The sequence below is a fragment of the Galeopterus variegatus genome, unplaced genomic scaffold (assembly GCF_000696425.1).
Source record: "Galeopterus variegatus unplaced genomic scaffold, G_variegatus-3.0.2 Scaffold4597, whole genome shotgun sequence".
NCBI classification, from domain to species: Eukaryota; Metazoa; Chordata; class Mammalia; order Dermoptera; family Cynocephalidae; genus Galeopterus; species Galeopterus variegatus.
The window spans coordinates 64,732-85,774 of record NW_007730708.1 but is presented as its reverse complement, the minus strand read 5'-3'; the positions used below and the strand labels follow the sequence as shown (position 1 = coordinate 85,774).

Genomic DNA, 21,043 nt, shown 5'->3' with positions numbered 1-21,043 from the left:
GCAGTTTTGGTTAAAAAAAAAATTTGTTACTCTGGCTTTCAAACAATTTATTCTCTAAAGAAGATATTCCGAATGTTGTTGGAAAGGTAAACAATATTCAAATGGATGAACAGAAGTGATTAAAGTTTTATTCATGGAATACATGTTATTTTCTTCATTCTTTGATCCCAATCTATTCATCCCTCTTTCAAAGATCTTAGCTAGATATGTGTTTGTAAATTTTAGCGTCATCACTACTGAACATCAATTTTAACATTAGATAACAGTGATAGTATTCTTACTTGCAACAGAAAAATCAAATGGAATCAATTTGTTTAATCTATTCAACTGGGTCTGTTTCTTCTGATTCATGCAGTGAAACAGACAGACCACCCACACCAACAAATGCCAGAGGCCCACAGGCAGCCTGCAAACATCCCTGCCTACCACAGACCATGGGAGCAGGAAGCCTGTTTCCTGTTACTTGCCACCCAGCAATGCCCATCTCACGTGCGCACAGATCCAGAATGTTCAAGATTCTTCTTTTACTGCTACAATTTCGGGGCTGTCCATCGTCTCAGGCACCCACTTCTGAAGACCAAGAACAAAGAATGAAACTATCTTCTAGGTCTTAATTGAATATTGTGAAGCTAAAATGCCCCAATTCATTTAGGAAATGTCCAAGATTAAACCAAGTAAGCCTCACCAAACTATAACACCCTGCTATGCTGAAAGTATCCTTTAGAGAGATTACTTTAGTTTCCTGTACTCTTATGCCCAAAATATTCTTTTTTTCCCTTTAATCCAATAACTATTTCCCCTTGTTCTTAGATAGGTCCTTACCCTTTGTCCCTCTTAAGTGTTCTGGTATTTTTTTTTTTTTTTTTCAAAAAAGTAAAACAGGAGAAGACATGAAATTGTGTTGAGATGTTTGGCTGATTTTCATCTTAGGGAAAATGTGAAGTTAAGTTCCTACCCTAAAATATTCAAAAAATAAATATGAATTTTAGTTAGATTAAAAATGTAAACATTTATTTTTTAAAAAACCTATATAATGTAGACTATAGAACTGAGGAATATAACTGATAATTACGAGGTATGGAATTGGAGATAATATCATTAATACTCAAAATGCAAACCTTAGAAACAAGATAGATATATTAGCTTACATTAAAATAAAAATATCTACATGACAACGTATACTACAAAATGAAGTAAAAGACAAGTGAAAAGGCTGAATAAATATTTGCAATGCATATAATAAATGGTTAACTTACAGAATATATTTTAAAGGATTTAAAATTCCACTTTTAAAGATAAAAAACTCAAATCAAGATATGTATGGACAGTTTACAGAAAATGAAATAGGAAGGGCCAGCAATCATTCAGAAGAGGCTCACCCTCACTAATAACAAGGAAAATGCACATTAAAACAATCAGAAACAATTTTTCATTCCTCATATTGACAAAATTTAAAGGGAAAAACAGATAATATCAACTATTAGCACAGATATCAGAAGATGACAATTTGGAAATGTAGCAAACAGCATAAATTTTCTAGGTGTTTAGTAAGGAAATTAGGCTAAAAATATTTGTTAAAATCATTAATTATCTAGGGTGTAAATTGCTTGATTTCAGAGCCTAGATCTTGAATTTTTTTGCTGTTGCTATCTGCACCTGGTATTGGTTTACACACAAACGCACACACTTGGATGTTAATAAACAACTTCTGAATGAAATTATTTACTCAAAAAACATTTTTCCTATTTAACTTAGAGGATATTAAAAATGTTATTGTGGATAATATGGCATGTTGATAGTTACACCTGTAATTTTCTTCTTACGAAAGCAAAACAGAAACATAAAAAATAAATAACACACACACACATGCATGAAAAGTTAAGAAACAAACCAAAAAAGAATAAAATATATGTGCTTATTGGCCGCAAAATCAACTCCAAAGAACAAAGTTCTATTTTAAGTCATTCCTAAAATAACTGCTAAAACTGTCTGTTATAACACATTCTGCTCTTTTCTCTTATCTGGTATACTTTGGTTTCTATTTCTAAATTCCAATGTGTAATTTATTACTCCCATATTCATGTTAGCAAGCATTTATTATACATTTATGTTTCATGCATTTTGCTGTGGATCATAAAGAAAGAAAAATAAATACAACATGGCTTAGCCCTCAGAAAGCTAGCTGGAGAAGCAGCATGTATACATCAAAGATAACAGGACAAAAGTGGTAAACACTACAAGAGGCAAAAAAGTTCAGTGGAGGCACAGGAAGAATAAAGTAACTCTAGCTCTGGTGAGTTGAAAATATTCATTAAGGAGTTGTCATTTCTTATATACCTTACCTAAGGCTGATACTTAAATATTGTTTGGAAATTGTAGGATAAAATAGCATTGCATGCTTTGTTTTTCAAAACAATCATGTTCCTTAAAATGTTTCAGATAAGTACTTGTACGAATTTTATAAATTTCTAAAGGAGCTTATGATTTAATGGAATTATTTAATGAATCTTTAATGAGATGAATAATTGTTCTCTGGTGATTCTTTTCTAGAAATCCAGATTCCAAATATGAAAGAGTGAAAATAAGATGGGCGCACTACCCATACATTAATCAATTTGACGTTGAGTGGTATGTCTGAAGGTAATAATGAGAATTTTTTAAAATTATTTTTGAAATTAAAGAAAACTTATAAAATATTATTATGACATTTAATGCTTTGCATATGCATTAGAAAAAAAGTAAAATCATTTACGGAAAGGATGAATTACTATTATTTTTATGGTTTTTTTTCGGTGTCAACTTATAAAATATTATTATGACATTTAATGCTTTGCATATGCATTAGAAAAAAAGTAAAATCGTTTACAGAAAGGATGAATTACTATTATTTTTATGGTTTTTTTTCGGTGTCGTTATTTAGACTTGTTGGCAATGTTTCCTATCACATGGCTAAATCTTCCTTATGCGTAAGTCATTGTCACATATGGAAGGCTAATATTTCATTTAACTCCACAAGTGCTCTGTGCCTTTGCCTCTCTCTGACCCTTCAAACTCTCCCTGGCACCTTATGGTCCTCTGTTTTGCCATTTGCACTCCTCTCCTGCTACTCCTCCAAGCACGTATCTCCCATCCCCACACTGCCCCAGGTACCCATAACACCATGGCACTTGAGGAAACTGAGTTTTGTTCCATTTTTCACTCTGAGACAGGAAAAAAAATCTGGGTCATGAGGCCATGAGGTGCCTGCTTGGGAGGGGACAAACATGATCATGTAGCTGAGGGATGAAAGGAGAGGTAGGACAGGATGGAATGGAGAGTGACACAGAGGGGACAATGGGCTGGATAGTGTTCCGGCAGCTGGCAGAGGAAAGTGGAGGACTCGAAGCTCTCTGCCTGCAGAACACTTCACCCCCAAGCTTTTGGGCTTGATTAACTGTTCCCCAACCGTTAAATCTCAACTCAGTTGCTTCCTCCTTTGTAAAGTTCTCCCTGATTGTCTTGAAGTGACTAAACACAATTTCTTCCATTTACTCTTACACATAAAAGCAAGTATTTTGTCATTTTGTGTTACTAGCATAAAGAAAATCTGTTTTAATAAAAGAATTCAGCCCCTGCTCCTGAAAGACAGAGTACTCACTTTTAAATTGCTGGGATTATGTCCTGACACTCTCCTAAGCTGAAGAAATGTTCCTAAAAGAAGACAGTAGCCCACACACTTTTTGATTTTTGTTGCTTGGGATATGCAAGTTGAGAGCTAGCTCAAATTTACCTGAGACCATAAAAGATATTAGAGAGGAGAAAGGGAGAAAGTGGGGCAAGTAGACAAAGACAAGTAGAGAGCTAATGGGCCTAGAAAATGAAACAAAATTCTCAGGTTTTAAAGAAGTGATTCCAAACATAGAAAAAGAAAATGCATTACATACCAAAGTGATTCCGGAGCTGCGATTGCTTTGGTGATGGTGGTAAAGGGTTGCTACATGACAGTGTGTTGGGTCCAGTCTCTAAGTAGTTGTGGGTGAATATCAGCTTTCCACACAGACTCTACAACTCTAATTGTTTATTTACAAACTGTCCTCTTTCAAGCGTGAGCCAATTAAGTAAAGTACATGTGCTTTTTATCTTGACATCTCTGGTAACTCACACAGTGCACATACTGTTTGTCCAGTAAAGTAGTGGAGGAATGAGTAGAATAAGGAATGGTCCAAATTGTGCCTAGACACAGAGTGGGAGACTGAGTGAGTGGGATTGACCTGTTAGAGCTGGTGCTAATGCAGCCACTAGACCAGCCACTGACTCTTGGGTATGTGTCCTATTGCCCTAACCTGGCCCAAAGGACAGCTTCTTGCAGCCAAATCTTTATTTCCCTTACTCATTAACCCCCCTCCCCGAAAAAGCCACAAAAACCACAACAACAACAACAAAAGAACAGATATATTTCTATTGCTTGAGACTATGGAACAAACCACTATTTTCTCTAGTCCTTTTCCCAAAGTTTGTCACTCGATACCAAAATAAAAACACTCAAGCATTTTCTTTCTATTATCTGTTGCCATGGCACATCTATTTAAGAAAATCTAGAACATAAATTGCCATTATGCTTGTGCAGACAAAAAGGCTATATTCTCCAAAATAAGGAAATAGGTCTGTCGTCTCTGTGTTTTATTCAACTGATCTATGATGTCAGTATTTCAAAATCCAGAGCTAATATTCAGAAGGATTTCATTCTTCTCATTAAGAAATTCAGAATAAGTTACTTTTTACAATAAGATTTTAAATGTTAAGTTCAAGTTATAAACATAGTAAGCCTTGGAAATTTTTACTCTAAAATTACATTGACGTATTAAAAAATAAATATATACCCAATAATTTCAAACCATAACTGTGTGTTTGAATAAAACTTAGGGAAAATATGCCTACACATAGATATTAAACCATGAAACAGTTCTAATTGAAATAAAATTTTTTATTAGATTTATTATGATGGGTACTTCAGATGTTAGGCTCTGAAGAGCTAGGATTTCCTTTTCAGTTCATCAGAGTATATCGATTATTGTTGGCCTATGTAAAGAAGGGAAATGGGAAAAGTATTGCTTAATTTTAATAAAAGAGAAAAACAGTCAATATTTTGGGGTTACCTAATACAAAATGAGAATGAATTTTAAATGTATTCTAGTTAGACCATTGCATTTACCTGTGGCTTTTCAGTCTATCCAGCAGTTATCATGCTTGCATACTTAAAATACCAGAAGAATAAACTTAATTATCAAATGCAGATCAGAGAAAAATACTAAATGGGAAAAGTATTGCTTAATTTTAATAAAAGAGAAAAACAGTCAATATTTTGGGGTTATCTAATACAAAATGAGAATGAATTTTAAATGTATTCTAGTTAGACCATTGCATTTACCTGTGGCTTTTCAGTCTATACAGCAGTTATCATGCTTACATACTTAAAATACCAGAAGAATAAACTTAATTATCAAATGCAGATCAGAGAAAAATATTGTTGTTTCTTTAATTTGAATAAGATTATCTTGAAGAAAGGCCAGATGAAGGAACCAAGATACAAGAGGGTAAACAATACAGTAAAGGCCATTAAGACACGGGTCTTCCAAACTTCAATTGTAACCTTTAGTAAGAAATAATTTTACGTTGCTAGCCAGCACACGTGTACATATATATGAATGTGTGTGTATATATAATTTATACATGTATATATACATACACAATTTAAACAAGCTCACAAAACAACGTTTTTCTTTGTGTGATACAGACTGATATTTTTGTTCCATTTTTTAATTTTATTTTATTTTGTCAATATACAATGTGCTTGATTATTGTGGCCCATTACTGAAACCTCCCTCCCTCCTCTCTCTCCCCCCTTCCTCCCAACAACTTCATATCTGTTTGCTTGTCGTATTAAATTCAAGGAATTATAATTGTTATATCTTCTTCCCTCCCCTGCACAGTTTGTGTATTTATTTATTTATTTTAGTTCCCACAAATAAGTGAGAATATGTGATATTTCTCTTTCTGTGCCTGACTTGTTTCACTTAATATAATTCTCTCTAGATCCGTCCATTTTGCTGCAAGTGGCAGTATTTCATTCCTTTTTATAGCAGACTAGTATTCCATTGTGTAGATATACCACAGTTTCCTTATCCATTCATCTGATGATGGACATTTGGGCTAGTTCCAACTTTTGGCTATTGTAAATAGTGCTGCAATAAACACTGGAGTACAGGTATCCCTTTGGCATGATGATTTCCTTTCCTCTGGGAATATTCCCAGCAGTGGAATCACTGGGTCACATGGTAGAACTATCTGCAATTATTTGAGGAACCTCCATACCATTTTGCATAAAGGCAGCACCATTTCGCAGTCCCACCAGCAGCATGTGAGAGTTCTTTTTTCTCCACAACCTCTCCAGCATTTATCATTTTCAGTCTCTTGGATATTAGCCATCCTGACTGGAGTGAGATGGTATCTCAAAGTGGTTTTAATTTGCATTTCCCAGATGCTTAGTGATGTTGAGCATTTTTTCATGTGTCTGTTGGCCATTTGTATATCTTCTTTTGAGAGATGCCTAGTCAGCTCTTTTGCCCATTTTTAAATTGGATTATTTGGGTTTTTACTGTAACGTTGTTTGAGTTCCTTGTATATTCTGGATATTAATCCTTTGTCAGATACATATTTTGCAAATATTTTCTCCCACTCTGTTGGTTGTCTTTTCACTGTGTTGATTATTTCTTTTACTGTGCAGAAGCTTTTTAGTTTGATATAATCCCATTTGTTTATTTTTCCTTTAGTTGTCTGTGCTTTTGGGGTCATATTCATGAAGTCTGTATCCACTCCTACTTCCTGGAGTGTTTCCCTTATGTTTTCTTTAAGGATTTTTATTGTTTCAGGATGTACATTTAATTCTTTCATCCATTTTGAGTTGATTTTGGTATATGGTAAGAGGTACAGGTCTAGTTTCATTCTCCGACATATGAATATCCACTTTTCACAGCACCATTTGCTGAAGAGGCAGTCTCTTCCCAGTGTGTAGACTTGGTGCCTTTGTCAAAGATCAGATGGCTGTAGGTGTATGGGTTGATTTCTGGGTTTTTTACTCTATTCCATTGATCCATGTGTCTGCTTTATGCCAGTACCATGCTGTTTTGGTTATTATAGCTTTGTAATATAGTTTAAAGTCAGGTAGTGTTATGCCTCCAGCTTTATTTTTTTTGCTCAGGATTGCTTTGGCTATGTGTGGTCTCTTGTTATTCCATATAAATATTAGTATAGTTTTTCCATTTCTGAGAAAAATGTGATTGGAATTTTGATGGGGATTGTATTGAATCTGTAGATCAATTTGGTTAATATGGACATTTTCACAATGTTAATTCTTCTGATCCAAGAGCATGGGATATCTTCCCATCTTCTTGTGTCCTCTTTAATTCCTCTCAACAGTGGTTTATGGTTCTCTTTGTAGAGATTTTTCACATCCTTGGTTAAGTTTATTCCTAAGTATTTTATTTTTTTGGTGGCTATTGTAAATGGGGTAGCTTTCTTCATTTCTTTTTCTACATGTTCACTGTTGGAGTATAGAAATTCTACTGATTTTTGTGTGCTGATTTTGTATCCTGCAACTTTGCTGAAATCATTTATCAACTCCAACAGTTTGGAGGCTTTAGGCTGTTCAATATATAGGATCATGTCATCCACAAACAGGGACAATTTGACTTCATCTTTTCCAATCTGAATGCCCTTTATTTCCTTCTCTTCTCTGATTGCTCTGGCTAGTCTTTCCAATACTATGTTGAATAGGAGTGGTGAGAGTGGGCATCCTTGTCTAGTTCCTGTTCTTAAGAGAAAAGCTTTCAGCTTTTCTCTGTTCAGGATGATATTGGCAGTGGGCTTATCACGTATAGTTTCCAGAGTTCCATTTGTTATTGATTTCTGATTTTAATCCATTGTGATCTGAAAACATACATGTAATAATTCCAATCTTTTTGAGTTTGTTGAAACTTGATTTGTGACCTAACATGTGTTCTATCCTGGAGAATAGTCCATGTGCTGATGAGAAGAATGAATATTCTGAGGTTGTTGGGAAAGCAGAGCAGGTAAAGGATCACAAAATCAACTACAATGTATATTGAGAAGTTAAAATTTAAAAAAGGTAATGATTTCTGCAAAAATGGACTTCTTAAATGACTACTTTTTCTTCCTAGCCTCATACCAGTCTACAATGGTCATTCTTGCTAGAGACAAAGTGATAAAATTGATGAAATAATATAAATGTACAGCCAAAAATCCTTAACAATTATTTAGCTTTCTGATTTTTATAGATGAAGAAACAGAGCCAGACAGTTTCATCTCCAGAGGGGTATATGTGTGTGTGTGTGTGTAAATTTTAAATATGTTTTAGCCACATTGTGTGTGTGTGTGTGTGTGTGTATATATATTATTTTACATATTATATGTCATAAAACATATACTATACATATATATACATGGCTATATACACACATATATACATATACACACAAAATCCTGGAGACTCAACATTTCTTGCTGTTTTATCATGTATAGTTGCACACATGTATGTTGGAGGGGATGTGGAGTGAACAGGAATTCATAATTTTGTCTTCCAGAACAGTTCTTTCCACTACATAATTGCTGTATAATTTTAGAATAAATTACTTGAATTCTGTTGATGCGTTCTTCATTTCATTTTGTTTGTTTGTTTTTTACTTTATTTGTGGTAAAATACATATAGCATAAAACTTACCATCTTAACTATTTCAAGTGTACATTTTGAAAGGGTTTTTATTACACATTGGTGTGCAAACCTTCTCCAGAACTCTTTTCATCTTGCAAAACTGAAACTCTGTACCATTAAACAACCACTCCCCGTCTCCCCTCTCCCCCAGCCCCTGGCAACCACCAGTCTACTTTCTTTCTCTGTGAATCTGATAACTCTAGGTACCTCAGATAAGTGGCATGAGATAAGTTTTTGTCTTTTTGTGACTGGCTTATTTCACATAATTATTTCACATAATGTCCTCAAGGCCCACCCACATTGTAGTATACCCAGCCCCTGGCAACCACCAGTCTACTTTCTTTCTCTGTGAATCTGATAACTCTAGGTACCACAGATAAGTGGCATGAGATAAGTTTTTGTCTTTTTGTGACTGGCTTATTTCACATAATGTCCTCAAGGCCCACCCACATTGTAGTATATGTCAGAATTTCCTTCCTTTTTAAAGATGAATAATATGATCAACTGTCTTTTTAAGTTACAGTTTCATTAGAGGTTCTTTTAATATAGGAGAGGACAGTGTTGACCTTTTAGAGTTTGAAGTTTTCATAAAGCTTACACAGATTGAATCTTTTTATGGATTTTCATCACCCATATTCAAAGTTCACAGTCATTTGCTGCCTGCCTGCCGATCAATACATTTTTAGTCACTGGCTATGTAAAGAACATTTTATCATGCCCACCCTTTGTACCAGTTTCCAGCATAAGAGAAGGCCTTGCATCCAGGGAAGAAGGAGACTCAACCACAACACAGCTGTGACACTTGTTAGTGGTGAAATCCTGGGCAAGTCACCTCACTATTGTGAATATAATATTTCTGAGATAAAACAGATAGGATATTATCAACTCTCCCTAGGTTGGGTGAGGATTAAATGAGAGAATATATACTAAAGCACCAAGCATGGTACCTGGTAAATTCTCAACAAATGGATTTAAATCTTAATACAAAGCAAATTAAAGATGAGATTTTTCCCTTTACAAAATCTAGCACCCAGACAGACCAGTGGCTCTTTGACTTTTATTTTTGAGTTGGGAACCCCTCTGAGAGTCACATATATGCATATACAACATAACAGACATAAAAAAGCCAGACATAAAAGAGTATATTGCCTGTGTATGGTTTATACTCATATATATACAAATTTATGTATGATTCTATTTACATGAAGTTCTAAAGTAGGCAAACCCATTCTAGCAATTGAAATCACACAGTTATTTCCTTTGGATAGAAAGGGAAAGATTGACTGGAAAGGGGTGTGTGGGAAATCTCTGGGATGAGGGAAAAAGTTCATATTGTCATTTGGGTGGTACTTACATGCGCTTTAATACAATTAGTGAAATCAATCAAACACTGTACTTGAGATCTCTGCATTTTATTTTATACAAATTATAACTCAAATGCAACTGATAAAAATTGTCAATAATATACTCATTTCCTCATTTATAAAGCTAATTTCCTACTCTTAGTAAAATAACTTTCCAATAGAGAGGTGATTCTTACTTAAAGCCCAAGTAGCTTCTACAACTAAACCTTTTTATTTGACTTCCTTCTGATTTCTCTGGAAGCCTGTGCATAATTGACAGTGCCTTTTTGGCAAGAAGCCACTGAGCAAATGTTACATCTGTCTCTGCGTCTTTGTGAATATGATCATGTTTTTAGCAGTGAGAAGAAAGGACGGGAATCTTCTACTGATATTCGGAGGACCAGTGCCAACACTAACGATAACCTGGTCATTTCAAACTGATTACCATAGCTGCTATCCCATATCAATAAGTCATCAAGTGATGAGAGTTCCCACTGCCAGGAGATAGCCACGCTATATGGTGGAGAATCCATAAACAGCGGGTTTATCCTGAGGTAACTTTTGAGATGATTTTGGCTGCTAAAGTTACTGAATCTTTACTACATTTGTGAGTTTTTCAGTTTTTATCAAATAATTTGAGAAGGTTCTAAACTACCTTAGCTTACTCTGAACTGCTTGAAATAGTTTAGGACAAAGGACTATTAACCTCAAAATTAAGATATTAATTTTAGCAGCAGGTTTTACATGATAACATTCAGGCTGCTAAATGTGAAGACAAATGTACTCTTGTGTATTTCTTATTTTGCTATAGATTGAAAATTATCATGTATTTTGGGTTCTTTATTACATTTTCTTTATTTGTTAACCTCTGCATTAAACACTGTGCTTGATATGTAGTAGGAACTGGAACCAAAGTAAATAAGTTGAATTGCACACACTTTGTATTATTCTTTCTGTGAAATTCTTGGAGAAAAATATACTTCTTTGAAGCATTAGTGCCAGTACCTTGAAAGGTTGCAGTTGAAATAATATTTTTAAAGAAAACACCCAGGCATTCAGAATGAGCCAAAATGCTCTTGTCAATCAGGTGGGACATCTACTGAATTTCTTTGTCCACACACCACTATAACAACCCCTGTCCTCACAGTGTGGGTAGCCAATTAAGAGTTAATTTTGCCCAAGAGAAAAGAAAAAAACCCTTTAACTTGTAGGATAATTCATTACATTCACCTCCCATGAAGAACTACATTGATTTGCTTATATAAACAAGATGAGGATTGAAAATGTTATCTTCATAGAAATGTTGCAATAGAAACATATTTTATACCTGATGAACATGATACACTTTCTTAGCTTGAATAGTTATTCCATCCAGCTACAAAACAGGAGTGAGAGCAAAGAGATCACGTTCAATCAGCCCCTGTAACCAAATAAATCATCCAAAGAGGTGATCGCCGTCCCCACCTTACTAAAAGTGGTGAAAATATGATTGTATTTAGTAAACTCATGTGCATATATAGTGAAAACGTTCTCATGTATCTAGCCAACCCAGCTTCCTTTATGATTTAATGTTACTGGAAAATAACACTAGGCAAACTGGAGAAAAAATAAGAAACTGGATGAGGCAAAGTTTTCTTTCTCTTTCTTCCCTCCTCCTTCTCTCTCTCTCGATCCTTTCTTTCCTCTTTTTTGTGGGGGGAGGGGGTCACAGATGTTATTAATGATGTGAAATTACTGGAACCTACATGGAAAACATTTTACAAGATACATGCTACCCTTTAGTTTTATTGATAGGTATAAATTGATTCCATACTGTCTGGTGATCATTCTTGTTGATTCTATTTCTTTCAGCACAGAAATGTATTTTCTTGCACTGACATTGATGCTTTATTTTGTCTAACTAATTAATATGATATCAATTCTTTCATTTGGAGGGGAAGATACAAAAAGAGTTGGGTTTACCAAACTGCTCAGAAAATTGAAGATAGGAACTGTGGAGTATACTAACATTTATAAAGCAAATGTATTTCACAGGGCCTATTTTCAAAAGCCCTGTAGTTTCAGGTATAACCTAACATTTTAAAATTACATATAGAAATGTTAAGCTTGCAAAACACAAAACTTTCCCCAGGCTAAAGTTTCTGTTGTGGATATAGAATTGTAACACAGCAAAGTTGCTGGCTCTCAAGGACAGACATCCTTCAGAGCAGGTTAACCTACTGATTGATATGTTAAGAAAGTTGCTTTATTGTTATGTAAAAATACTGAAGAAACTGCTGTAGGAAAACACAGTATTTGCTAAGAACAAGCTTTTGTTGGAGGATCGACTTAACCTTTTGCAAATTGCATTATGGAATGTCACTTTGTTATTTCACTGATGTTACCAGCTTTTATTGTTAAACTATACTTAACCATAACTCCACCTGTGTTCTTTTTCTGTAACTTTCTGGCCTGGAGAATAAATACTAAGACAGAACTCCAGCTCAGTGTTAATTTCCCAGAGGAGGAATGCCTCTCTCTTGAGGGTTCCAGGAAGTTAACCTCTTCAGGGTGTCTCACTGCTCAGAGGAAATGGGCTTTGAGTAATCCTTTTCATCTCTGTCATCCAGGGGAGAGAGGTACCAAATCCATGTGAGGACAAAGAGAGTGCAACAAGGAATGATAATTTAAATGCTTTTTTCACATTGCTTTATTTTTAAACTTGTTTGTATTTTAACTCTTTTCTCAATGAACAAGCATGATTTGACTTTTAAAATATAGTTTAGAATACATCTTGATAATTAAGTTATTAAATGTGCAGATAGTCTTTTTAAATGCATAATTTCAGGACATGTGCCACAATGTCTTCTCAATGTTTTCCCTGATGAGCTTTCCCTAAATATCTAACTTTTAGATTACAAACTGTTTTACAACTAACTTGACACTTGAACAAAACTCTTGGAATTATGTCTACTCTCTGAATGCTCTTATACAATAGGCTCCTTTCTCATGAATCTTACATCTGGGAATCCTATTGAAAAATAAATCACTACAACTTTTTAAATGGTTAATTTGACATTTTTGTGGTAATGTGTGTTTTGAACAGGTTAAAACCAAGAAAAAATATTAAAAGATAAGATATCTGGTATACATCCCTGTTTATCTATTCACCGTGAACAAGATGTGTAAGGCAAGGTCATGATGTCTTCGCCTGGTAATTGAAAGGCAGGCTTAGGTGATTCACAGATTATTTTTTCATCTTTATATTATTTTATCCATAAATGATGTAGGTCATACTTTAGTAGATAATGAGAATTTGGAATGTGATGATTTTCAAAGCATCCCTCCCACTCCCCAAAGCATCTTTATTTCTTTTCACATTATTTCAGAATGTTTTTTTAAAAAAGAGTCTCAAAACACATGGAAATGTTTGCAGAAATATCACATAGCCAACATTCATAGGATACTTTTTAAAAAATCGGTATCTTTTTAGATTAGTATACTAAGATCTGCTCATTTTTCATCGATGTTGAGAAGTCAATGAAAAGAATAAATACAGATTACATTTCTCTGTCTCTAGATAGAATAATTTTATATTTCTTAATAATTTTACCTAATTTTTCTCTAGCAGTGGAAAACTTCAAGACTGTAGATAGAAGATCTTGCCAGCCACCCAGAAAGTTTTGAACTTGCCTGTAAGTTAAGCACAAAGAAAGTAGATGATAGGTCAAATATATTTGAAGATTATGATGACAATTTAGCAGAAACAAGAGATATAAAATGTATAATTTTATGTGTCAGAAGCACCTAGTAAATAGAGAGTTTGTGTTCAGAGAAATCTAGTACTTTTTACTACTGGTTAAATGAAGGTAGATATTCAGCATATGTTGAGATTACCACAATAACACCTTCACTTAAAATCTATTTAAACTGTGACTTTAAGAAGAATATTTTATTTTATTATTATCATTTTTTTTTAGAAATGGCACTTTAATTAATTTATTATTATTACTTTTTTTTACATTCTAAAATATTGTGGAGCAGTTGGTGGGGAGGAAGGGAAGAGGGTAGGGAGGGACAAGAAAGAAGGAGGGAAGTAAAATCTATTTAAACTGTGACTTTAAGAAGAATATTTTATTTTATTATTATCATTTTTTTTTTAGAAATGGCACTTTAATTAATTTATTATTATTACTTTTTTTTACATTCTAAAATATTGTGGAGCAGTTGGTGGGGGGGAAGGGAAGAGGGTAGGGAGGGACAAGAAAGAAGGAGGGAAGGGTGGCCGAGTTCCATGGCACCCCCCTCATTTCAACAGGGGATCCCAGGGGGCTTCCAGTGCCATCTTGGTCATGGCTGGGCTGGATGCAGTCTTAGGGATGGGGGTCATGGATAAGGCCCTTGGCTCCCCCAACCCCAGAACCCCTGGGCACTTCTGGCAGAGGCTTGGTGGTCATCACTGGGCTGGGTACAATGTCAAGGGGCATGGCTGAGGCCTTTGGGTCCCCCACCCCACCCCAGGAGCCCTGGGAACTTCTGGATGCAGACTTGGAGGTGTGTGGCTAAAGCCCTTAGCTCCCCCTGCCCCAGCTCAGGAGCCCAGGGTGCTACCGACAGTGGCCTGGTGGTCATCGCTGGGCTGGATACGGATGTCAGGGGGACATGGTAAACTGTGACTTTAAATACATGGTAATGTTAAATGCTAGCAACTGTACACATTAAATATGTGCAGATTTTTGAATATTAATTATACTTCAATAAAGTTGTTGAAAAATGAAAAGATCACTACATTAGTATAATGTCCTCCAAGTTCATCCATGTTGCTGCAAATGGCAGGATTTCCTTCTTTTTAAAAGCTGGACAATATTTCATTGTAGGTGTATGTACCACAGTTTCTTTTTCTATACATCTGTCAATGGACATTTGGATTGTTTCTATAATTTAGCTATTGTGAATAGTGCTGCAATAAATGTGGGGTAAGCATACCTCTTTGAGAACCTGATTTCAATACTTTTGGGTATATACCCAAAATGAGATACTGGATTACATGGTAGTTCTAGTTTTAATCATTTGAGGAACTTCCATACTGTTTTCCACAGTGACTGCATCATTCTACATCCCCAGCAACAGTGTAGAAAGGTTCCAATTTTTCCACAATATCAGCAACTTATCTTTTTTTTTTTAATTTTTAATTTTATAATAGCCATTCTAACAGGAGTGAGGTGATATCTCAGTTACAGTTTTGATTTGCATTTTCTGATGACTAGTGATGCTGATCATCTTTTTGTACTCCTATTCGCCATTTGTATGTCTTCTTAGGAGAAATCAGTTGTAAGACACAATACAAGTAAGTCTCTGATATTTGCCATAATAAAGTTCAAAGTCAAGGCAGTTAAAACAGCATGGGCTCATGTGATATGGTGACAATTAACTTGTAAGACCCAAAGAAAGTCTTGAAGGTACAGATAATTGTGTTTTAATAGTTTAGTTTCTAAGAAGATTTGCTTTATTCCAGATAGAACTTCACTCTTAAAAGAGAAAAATGAAGTTATATTTTCTATTTTTGTTTTCATTACAAAACAAAGAGCAAGGGGAGACATCTGTCTTCTAGGGCTGATGACAAAGGCACTTCTGCTTTCCCTGGGTACCAGATTGGTTCACCATGAGTGGAGGTTAGTGATAAAGCTGGAGTAACCCATGGCTCCAATCCTGAAGACTGAAGGCCACTCTTGTTATCAGCCAAGAGTTTCCTGTGCAGCTTCAGCTAGAGGGTGCCAAAATAAAAATTTTAAACTTTTTTTTTAATTTCAAAATTCATGGTGAAAAATAATAGTGAGTTCAATAAAACGTATTATTAAATAAGGATTTATTCTATGTATATATATAATTGAATTTTCATATTGATCAGACGGGCACATATGAACTTTCAAATTAGCTTTGCTGTGTAAAAAAGTGAACTTTTATGTTACAAATAGATCTTTGTTCTTTAACTCACCTTTTATGGAGGCATTCAACTTCTCTTTGTATTCTCCCCCTCTCCCCCTAGACAAATTGAAAGACTCATACTGCTTTAATTAGCACTTTCATAGTGTGAATACCAAAGTCTCTTAAAGGCTGCCACTTAGACTGAAGCTCAGAAAAACTCCTGGGTATTATAGGAATAAATCCTACTGCACATTTCAGAATATCTCAGAGATAAATCAGACTCATTACATCGGGAATTGAGCTCTACTCCATACTCCTTCCAAAAGTAAAAGTAAAAGCATAATGAAAAGCTATCTCCCTTCTTCTGCATTTGTACAACCAAGCACCAAATCTAGAAACAAGACAGTATTCTTCCCTCCTCTATAGCCCTCTCTGCACCCCAGATTCAATCAGTAGCCAATATGTGTCATTTCTGTCACCCATCCACATTTGTCCTTTTTGCATGGAGCATCACTACCACCACAGTTTTATTTCACACCTGAATCATTATTATAGTCTTCATAGCCCTCTCTGCACCCCAGATTCAATCAGTAGCCAATATGTGTCATTTCTGTCACCCATCTGCATTTGTCCTTTTTGCATGGAGCATCACTACCACCACAGTTTTATTTCACACCTGAATCATTATTATAGTCTTCACCTCTTTATGCCCCACTTCTATCCAATGTGTACAGTACTGTAAAATTTCTTCATTGAAAAGCAGCTAATTTTTTCTCTTCTTTCTAAAAACACTGTTCTCTACTTCTCACTCCACCAAGTTCAAAGCCCTGAGGATAGTATTCAAGACCCCTCATGATCTGACTCCTTTTTTCACTCCCATCTCTCTCACGTACTCATGTCCTTCTGCCCCACCACACGGACACCATATATGCCAGTATTACAAGTATAAGACATTATGTGACCAAAAAACCCTAGCTCTTTTGCACCCCCAGGGCTTTACAAATGCTGGTTCATCTGCCTGAAATCATTTCCTCACTCCACCTTTGTTGGGCTGGTGAATGTTTGTTCATCTTTTCACATTAACATTAAACATCACCTCCTATATAAAATCAACCCTGATACATGCAGGAGTTAATTATCAATTTATCCCTATGCTATTATGGTTGCTTACATGTATTTGCCTCTTTCTCAAACTTTTGCTGTAATTATTTGTTCACATCAAGGACAGCCTCATTGGACTTTGAAAAATATGAGTGCAGAAACCTCCATGTTGTTCAAGTTTAATTTCTCAGCACTCAGTCCTCTGCTTGGACATTTTTAGACAAATGATGACCTGGAAATATAACCATTATGCCTTAAAAGGCTGCAAAATAGGATAATATTTTCTTTAAAGATCAATAAAGGTTAATGTTTTCTTTCATGTTTAAGTGCTTATGAATCTGGAAACTGGCCACTTGTCCATTTCTCTGCCACCTTAAGGACAATACTATCAGAAGATAGGATGAGAATGAGATTTAGGAGCACAAAGTTATAGTTTGATATAACTATAGTCATTTACTTAATTTTATATGCCCATGCATTAGAGTATTTCTCAAAAATCCATCACGTACATGCTCTTATTTTCGCCTCAAGCTATCCTCTGGGCACATGTATATTATGACTCTTGTTTTATTGATGAAGAGATTAATTAGAAAGGTTAAATGATTTCACCAGTCATAAAATTAGAAAATTGGGAAAAAGGCTTAAGCCCTTGTCCTCTGACTCCAAGTCCAGAGTTTTTTCCCCTCTCATCATAAACTGTTTAAATGAGGTGCAGAGTGCATTTTTGATAGAGGATGCATGGAGTCTGTATAATAATATCTTGTCAGGTGATGAAATGGAGTTAGAAGTTCAAGAGATTTATTGAGAGGTAACAATTTGATCACAGGAAGCAAGACTGGGTAGGGAGAGTCTCAGACTATAATGCACTTGTGACAAAGAGGTAGTCAGATACTCTCACACTTTATCGAAATTTCCTGACCCAGCTATCCAAACTGTGCTCAATCATTGCCTGGGGCTGCTCAGGAAGTACTTGGCTGAGGCAGATCCGGAAGATGCTAATAGCTGGAGGCCATCAGCTAGCTGCCCTCCTTGCACTGGATGGCGAGGTCTTGCTTGAAGGCACTGCTACACTAACTCATATTCGCACATAAGCAATGGAGCTAAATAGGAGTTTAAAAGTTCCTGAAAATGGTGGAGCAAGACACAAATATCCCATTTATAGATTCACACATATTCTTTCAAGAAACATCACTAGCTAGCCTAGATTGCAGAAAATAAGTCGTTTCTGAAGGGTATAGAAGTTATGTATGTTTTAAAATCTTGTTTCCAAAAACTCATGCTCCACCAAAAGTCCACATGGACCATATCACCTTATAAATTTGTCTTTGTTCTCTGAGTAACTAGGTTGGCCCTGTTCAATGATTATTTTCAAACAATTTCAGAATATGAGAAAGTCTTTCCTCATGAGTCACATAATTTATTTTAGTGCCTTATAAGCAAGTTTTTACATGAAACATGAAAATGGAAAACAGCTGGACTCAAAATTTTGCAAACAAGAAACTTTCTTTAGTTATTCAGCTGTTTATAGAATGTAAAAGATGACTTCAAACTATTTTCAAAAGTGAACAGAATCCTGAAAGAAAATTCAATACCAAAATAATTAAAACATAAAAATACTGTATATTATTCCAAAGATTTCTAAACAAGAAATATTTGTAAATGTATGAAGTTAAGTATTAGATAAATAAAATAATTGGCTTGTGATTAGTGGAAATAATATGGTTAGAACAAATTAAAATAACACTGTAAATACTAAAGACCAATATTAATGTAGAATCTATATTGTAGAATTGTTTCTGAGCATTCCACTTGCAAGGCAAAATGCTTTGGATTATAATTTTTAATAAAAAATAATGATGATGCCTATAACTGCAAAAAATTATGATCAAAGTTGAGTTGTATGTCAATTTTGTACACTGAGCTTAACTGAATATTAATATTGAAACATGATAACAATAACCTATTGGATACTGATTTCACAAAAAAAAATGTTTAAGCTATCATTTGGCAGAAGCAGTGCCCTACAATACAGAAAGTTCCCCTTCACATTTTTTTAAATAAATATATTCTTCCCAAATTATTATTCTTAAGTAAAAATGGACTCAGTTACCTCAAGATGGTTTAAATATACTACACAGAACATGATTTATCCCTTAATCTATGAGTTTTTAAATCCTTGCTATACTGTTTTCTTTTTAAATGCTATATCTAAATTTTCCCTTCCAGAGTTAAAAAATAATTGCCATAGAACAAGGCAAATTCTCATTGGCAATTTATACCTGTTCTTTGATTTTTTTTTTTTTAGCTTTTTTTTAAAATACATACTTATAGGATACAGAGTTGACCATCAGTATTTGTGTACACTATACAATGATCAAATAAATATTATTAGTATGTTCACTACAAATTGTAATTACTTTTTATGTACCTTACTCAATTACTCCCTATTCCCTTTTCCCACATCTAATAACTACAGGTCTGTCATTCTTCAATTTTTTACTCTGGGTATGTTACACGAGTGCTTATGAATATGTTGTTATAGTGAAACAGGATTAGCAATTTTACTCACATCTGTGGTTGTGTTTAGGCCATTTAGGTGAAACACATGCAGTTCAGTAATCTAAGTATTTTTCCAAACAGTTAAAAAACTGTTGACATATTTTCTATAGCTTCTAAAGAGAATCAAACTATATAATTCTCAGTAACATTTAAACATACCCTTCCCACCCCCTTTTATCATATCTAATTATCACTTTTCATCCATCCCCAACAAACATTTTTAAATAATTTTTCTTCCACTTCCCTTTCTCTTCCATCTTTTATTACAAAAATTCACATAGTCTTCCGTAAGACAGAACTATTACAATTTTAGTAGGAAAAGAATGAGAAATATAGGCTGGCAATGAGAGCATTCTTTTTGGGTGGGTGATATCACGAATGCAAACTAGTTGATGTACTTTTTGTTCTGATCACTTTTCATAGAACTTATCCGAATTTCAATATTTTGTAAAATGTTCAAACATTGTGTGAAAAACATTTTAGGAATATCAAACAACTTAGCAGCGTATACTGAGAAGTAAATCAACAGCAATTGTATCGTTGTAAATGTTTTCTTTTGTGCCTCAATAGCATATGAGTTTACATGTCTTCTAATAACAAAATCACAGTGATTTGAGACTCACATACTTTTAGTTTAACAGAATTCCATTCTCTAACATATCTTGGAACTCTTACTTGCTACACAAACCCATCCATGATGTCACTAACTCCACAGCTGGCATCTGGCCTTCCACGCACTTTGCCCTTAGGTCACCTCCTGCTGACTTGAGGTCAGGGTTCCTAGAGCTTCTGCTTCTTAAGCTATGAACATTTTTCTCTATGCACACACACACAATAGCAGCCTGCAATTTATTACCATGGTTATGGTGACAAGGTTGTGAAGATTAAAAGACTTCAATGAACGATTGAGGACAATACAAGAAATCAATCAAACAAAAAAATAACTACAAATTGGATATTCTCCAAGGATTATATGACAAAAAATTTATGGGAATTCCATACTAAACAAGTTGTTCTAAAAGTACATAATAAAATTTTAAAGATGTAAAAAATTCTGTTTTTTAAAGAAACTCAACTTAGTCTTGTGGCTATGAAGTAAGCATATATGGAAAAAACTACACCAGAAGACATTAACCTACCTTTTTTTGTTTTAGTCTGTATTTTTTTTTTTCCTGCAGAAATTCTTAATCTAGCAGTTTATATTATTTAAACATCAGCTCGGTTATTAGGTATCTTTTGTAGTTCCTTCTTTAGAAGCTGCATGAGAAATTAAGGTGTTCCTTTCACTCATCAAGTACAGAGAATTCCAAGAGGCAGAATAAAGTGACGCAGGCCCCAAGCCTCGTTCAGTCCATGGCCTAGGCTCATT

General features: G+C 34.7%; 1 pseudogene; it reads left to right on the top strand.

Annotated features, from left to right (window-relative positions):
• The first annotated feature begins 384 nt into the window (after positions 1 to 384).
• LOC103603415 lies at positions 385 to 695 on the top strand (annotated as a pseudogene).
• The last annotated feature ends 20,348 nt before the right edge of the window (positions 696 to 21,043 follow it).